We start from the raw sequence: 6373 nt of genomic DNA on the forward strand, positions 1-6373 counted from the left end.
TGTATGATTTAACATTACAGTAATGTAATATTTTCTATAAAGAGAATAGAAAGAAACTTTTGTCTTTGCTTTATCATAGTTGAATGAGAATTTTTGTTCAGTCGTTTGGAAAAGTTTCTCTTAGCTCCATAAATCATAATCAATAATGTTATGTAGGATTGCTGTCAAGTATATGGAAAAATCTCTATCAAATGTCTTTCATAGAAGAACTTACAATTTCAGGTTCATTTTCGGGTTTCTTGTGCAGTGACTAATCTTACATGCTCTTTGAATGAGCATGATTGATGACAATCAAAGAACCTCCCTTTGAGTCCAGGAGCATTAGGAGGGTACTTGGAGCTATTCCTGCATTCCAACAGGTAGCAGTTACTTACCTGTGCATTAAAGTGATAGTGTGTCACATAAATGTATCCCACTAAACCCAAAATGAAAGTATCCCCAACTTAACTTCTCTTTAGCCAGATTCCAAATGTGTGTGTGGCCATTCCAAACCCTATGGCACTGCGGGAAGTCAGTATGGAAAGTGACAGCAGAACAACTGTGGTTAAAATGTCTTATGATTGGAAATTTCACAAAAATTATAATGATCTTGTAAACATTGCTAGGGTACCCTTAATGGAGGAGCCTGCACAAGTGAAAGGCCAAAATCATTGTAAATTTACTTCTGTTAAATTTAACAAACTAATAAAGCTACAGATTTGTTTAGAGTAAAATTCAGAGTACTAATGTGTGTGAGAGTTAAGATGTATACTGATGGGCATTCTTTTGTTATGCAATAAATAATGATGTGAGTTGATTCCAGTACCATATTTACTGTAGCAGTATGATATATGAGTGAGTGTTAATAACACTAAGATTTTTATGAAGGGACAGTAATTTTTTTTTAAGTTCAGTGAATTCTAATGTTAAGTAAGTCCCCCAAATTTAAGTGTTCTCAAAGGCATGATCTACAGTTGAGGTTGCAGAGTAAATGGCCAATTAAATAGTAAAATGTTTAAATGTTTGGCTAGAATAATGAGACATTTTGAGCATTTTTCTGAATATAAAATTAATCCTGAGATGGCAAAAAAAAAAAAAAAAAAATTAAGAAAGTACAAGTAAACTATCAAAAGACCAAATATATAAGGCAATATTGTTTTGGGACTTCTGTAAAGAAGATCACATAATGCCACTTGGTATATAGCATTGCAGGAAGTCAGGGACCGCGAACGGAGGGACCCTGTGTTGTGCCGCACAGTTAGGCAGCAGCAGGCGCGGAGCAGTAGCCGCCCTGGGAGGGAGCCATGAAGCACTAAGAGATGGAGATTCTGGATGCAAAGACAAGGGAGAAGCCGGTTTCCTGGACAAGGTGGAGCCCCATGCCACCATTGCGGAGATCAAGAACCTCTTCACCAAGACCCATCCGCAGTGGTACCCTGCCCACCAGTCCCTCCACCTGGACCCCAAGGGCAAGTCCCTGAAGGATGAGGATGTTCTGAAGAAGCTGCCCATGGGTGCCACGGCCACACTCTACTTCCGGGACCTGGGGGCCCAGATCAGCTGGGTGACGGTCTTCCTAACAGAGTACGCGGGGTCCTTTTCATCTATCTGTTCTTCTACTTCTCAGTGCCCTTCATTTGTGGCCACAAATATGACTTCACATTCAGTTGGCACACAGTGGTGCACCTGCCCTGCATCTGTCACTCATTCCACTACGTCAAACTCCTGCTGGAGACGCTCTTCGTGTGCCACTTCTCCCATGGCACCATGCCTTTGCCCAACATCTTCAAGAACTGCACCTACTACGGGGGCTTCAATGCCAGGCCTCGTGCCTGGCCTATTATATCAACCACCTGCCACCTACTTACGGAGCTCAGCAGGTGAAACTGGCACTCGCCATCTTCGTGATCTGCCTGTGCTTGGCGGCTTCTCCATCCACATGGCCCTGTGGGACCTGCAGCCCGCTGGGTCCAAGACCCGGAAGATCCCGTACCTCACCAAGAAGCCTTTCACGTGGCTCTTCCTGCTGGTGTCCTGCCCCAACTACACCTACGAGGTGAGGTCCTGGATCAGTTTCGCCACCATGACCCAGTGTCTCCCAGTGGCCCTGTTCTCCCTGGTGAACTTCACCCAGATAACCATCTGTGCCAAGGGCAAGCACCGCAGCTACCTGAAGGAGTTCCAGGACTACCCGCCCCTGCGCATGCCCATCATCCCCTTCCTGCTCTGAGCGCTCACACCTGCCGGGGCTCAGCCCCTCACCAGGCAGCATTCTAGCGGGGAAGTGGGGCCCACAGCTCTCCAGCACCCGGAATAAAGCCCGCCTGCCCCAGTCAAAAAAATGTATATTTATATTTATATATATGTATATATACACACACAAAATTAGCCTGGCACAGTAGTGCGTGCCTGTAGTCCCAGCTACTTGGGAGGCTGAGGCAGGAGAATCACTTGAATCTGGGAGGCCGAGGTTGCAGTGAGCTGAGATTGCACCATTGCACTCCAGCGTGGGGGACAAGAGCCAGACTTCATCTCAGCCTCCTGAGTAACTGGGATTACAGGCACCTGCCACCACGCCCAGCTAATGTTTTGTATTTTTAGTAGAGACAGTGTTTCACCATGTTGGCCAGGCAAGGTGGCTCACTCCAGTAATCCCAGCACTTTGGGAGGCCTAGGTGGGCAGATCCCCTGAGGTCAGGAGTTCAAGACTAGCCTGACCAACATGGTGAAACCCTGTCTCTACTAAAAATATGAAAAGAATTAGCTGGGCATGGTGCCAAGCTCCTGTAATCCCAACTACTCGGGAGACTGTGGTGCACTGGCCAGGGGAACCCTCCCCCAATATTTCAACATAGGTTCTTTCTGTTTTCCCTAAGTGTCCACTGTTCTGAGAAATAAAGAGAAAGAGTACAAAGGGAGAAATTTTACAGCTGGGCCACTGGGAGTGACATCATATATCAGTAGGTCCGTGATGCCCACCTGAGCTGCAAAACCAGCAAGTTTTTATTAAAGATTTCAAAAGGGGAGAGGGTGCAAGAACAGGGAGTAGGTAACAAAGATCACATGCTTCAAAGGACAAAAAGGAGAACAAAGATCACATACTTCTGAGGAAACAGGACCAGGGCAAAATCAGAAACTCCTGATAAGGATCTATGTTCAGTTGTGCACATATTGTCTTGACAAACATCTTAACAGAAAGCAGGGTTCGAGAGCAGGGAACCGGCCTGACCTCAAATTTACCAGGGCGGGGTCTTTTCCCCACCCTAGTAAGCCCGAGGGTACTGCAGGAGACCAGGGCATATCTCAGTCCTTATCTCAGCCATGAAAGACAGACACTCCCAGAGTGGCCATTCATAGACCTCCCCCGAGGAATGCAATTCTTTCCCTAAGGTCTTAATATTATATTCCTTGCTAGGAAAAGAATTTGGTGATATCTCTCCTACTTGCATGTCCATTTATAGGCTCTCTGCAGGAAGAAAAATATGGCTCTTTTTGCCTGACCCCGCAGGCAGTCAGACTTCATGGTTGTCTTCCCTTATTCCCTGAAATCACTGTTATTCTGTTCATTTTCAAGGTGCACTGATTTCATATTATTCAAACACACATGTTTTATAATGAATTTGTACAGTTAATGCAATCATCACAGGTACATCCTCAGCTTACAAAGATAACCGGATTAAGAGAGTAAAGTAAGACAGGTGTAAGAAATTATGAGTATAATTAGGGAAGTGATAAATGTCCATGAAATCTTCACAATTTATGTTCCTCTGCCGTGGCTCCAGCTGTTCCCTCCATTTGGGGTCCCTGACTTCCCGCAACAATATAGGTAAAATCGTTTTGCTTGCCATTTAGTAAATAATGTCTTCCATGAGATGGAAAATATAAAATGTTTAATAATACAGTAGTCTGAAAATTACTACTCCCAAAGGGTTTTGCTCATTATTTTGTGTGACATAAATATAAACACAAAAATGAGTCAGATTACTATTTTTTTCTAAATATTCTTTTCATTTTACACTTACATATGTTTTAGAGTCTGAAAGGTCATTGTTAGCCTCCATTCTCTAACTTTTTTGGGGGGGCTTGTTGCTTATTAAAGGACAGTGAACAAGTCAGGTAAGTACTAATTGCTCAATTTTCTCAGTGATAATTTTCTTAGTTTGGTTTATTCCTCTCAAAACCCAAGTCCTTTCATCTCTGCTCTACCTCAGACACTAGGGTCCTCAATGTGGAGGGACCTCATAGTGTAGGGATGCCACCAGCTTAGGAATCAAACAGACCAAGTCCTGAATCTACCAGACTGTGGCCAAGGGCAAGTATCCTCACTTTCCAATGTTCTGTTTCCATGTTGGTTAAACTCTACTGCAAAGGGAATAAGATAAGAATACACATGTCCAGTATAGGGCTTCCTGTGAAGTAAGTGCTGAATAAATGAATGAATGAATGAACAACTTCATGTGATTTTTTTTTCTGTTTATATGATAAATAAACATCATCTAGGATATACTGATCTATACAAGTGTGCTATTTATTTTGTGATACGAAAGTGAAACTTATTTATTGTGTCTGTAAGTATTGCATAATTTTTATTCAATAGTTTCTCTTATATGTTCTCAGTGCCATATGGTTTTAGCAGATCAAATCACTGAAGCAAACTCTTTCTCTCCTACTCCTCTGTCTTTCTCTATCTCTTTTTCTCCATTTCTGAAAGCAAAAGGAGATAAGTGAATGGAGTAAAAAGTAAAACAAAACAGGAGTATAAAAACTTTCCACAATTAAGAAAGCAGCTAGAAGGTTTTATTTTCTTTTATTTGCCAAATCTGGACTTACCATAAGGAAAAGGAGTGCTGTTCTCTCAGTGTATTTCCCACGTTAGTTGCCAGGGGTAACATAATGTGAGAAACAAACAGGAAATAAGTGGGGCACAGGCTTGCTGTCATAGCCTAAATCTTCCTTCCACGCCACATGTTTACAAACATGCTGTGTTCCTCTTGACAAAAGCAGACACAGACACACACCGACTTCAAGGCTTTCTATTGTGTGTGAAATGGTTTCCTTGAGGAGCTCCTGCTGTCAATTTTCAGACAATGCAGAGAGGGAGTGTCAGCTACTGACTACAAACTAGCTTGAGTAGAAGACTTAACTCCTTCAGTTTATAAATATATATATTGTAAAATGAATAGGCACTCAAGATTACGATTTGTTATGGAAAGGGAAACTTGGTTTAAATGGCTATCATCTGGGCCAAAAGATACTGAAATTTAATGTTAGCGTCTTTGTTCCTTGGAGATCCTGCTGTGGTGCATTAGGAGGGATTTAGTCCCGGAAGTCAGTATGATAATAAAGGACAGCTTTGTTGAATGTCTGCTAGTCCTGTGACCCTTTACTGCTACTTACACAACAATGGCAAAATTCCTCTACGACTCGAGAGGATCCACACTGTGAGAATTTTTAGTAGTTCCTTTCCTTGGGCTCTTCCGATTCAGAAGTCAAGTGTAAGTGGCACCAAAAAAAAAAAAAAAATCCCATATTCTCTGCCTCAATGTTGTCCCTTCACTCTGTAGTCAGTTAATTAAATACTTATTGAAAGACTTGGTATAGGTGCTCCTAGAAAGGTGCTCCTAATAACTTGCCTGTCCTTTTCCAGTCCTATGCACCCCACGGAGGTGTCTTCTGCGCTGCTCTAGGGCTGAATCCTCAGCAGTTGTAAAGCTTGGAGGGACTGGGAAGCCCGGAGGATTAGCAATTCAGGCTTCGCTAAAACTCACCTGACATATCACATTTTTAGTACTCCCAGAGGGGTATCTAATCTCTGCATATAGACTCAGAGTCCAGGCGACTCTTCAGTATCAGGGCAGGGAAGTGGGGGATGACACCTGGGAGGGAAGAATGCTACAAGGTGGCCTTATGTAGAATTGGAAGCAGCCTTGATGGAGGTATTTTAGGGACAACAAAAAGAAATTAAACATTTTTTTTATGGTGCCAACAATTTTTCAATTTCTTTGGCTGAAAACTTTATCTTTAATGTATGTATTAATTAAACAAAAATTTCTTGTACATATATGCCAGCACTACCCTAGACACTAAAGACGTAGAAGTAAATAATGCCAGCAAGTTGTTTGTTTTAAAGAAGCATAATCCAAATCGAATAACTTGAACAGTAAGTAACCTGGATTTTTCAGGCAATAATATGATATTGAGAGTGAATTTATTGGCTTTTCTTTAGAGAAGGTTTTAGGAGTAGTATAAGAAAGAAAATGAAGAATTAAGTTCTGAAATCATCTCTTGATATTTGAGTGAGTCTGTGTGTGTGTGTGTGTGTGTGTGTGTGTTTATGAATAAAGGATATTTGGAGTCTAGAGATAAATCCTTTCTTATTTGTCATTTTTATCAG

General features: G+C 42.0%; 1 pseudogene; it reads left to right on the forward strand.

The window, feature by feature from the left end:
* The first annotated feature begins 1283 nt into the window (after positions 1-1283).
* On the forward strand, positions 1284-2209 carry LOC105486119 (very-long-chain enoyl-CoA reductase pseudogene; annotated as a pseudogene).
* Positions 2210-6373: the final 4164 nt, after the last annotated feature.

This window comes from Macaca nemestrina, chromosome 3 (genome assembly GCF_043159975.1).
Source record: "Macaca nemestrina isolate mMacNem1 chromosome 3, mMacNem.hap1, whole genome shotgun sequence".
Classification (NCBI taxonomy): Eukaryota; Metazoa; Chordata; class Mammalia; order Primates; family Cercopithecidae; genus Macaca; species Macaca nemestrina.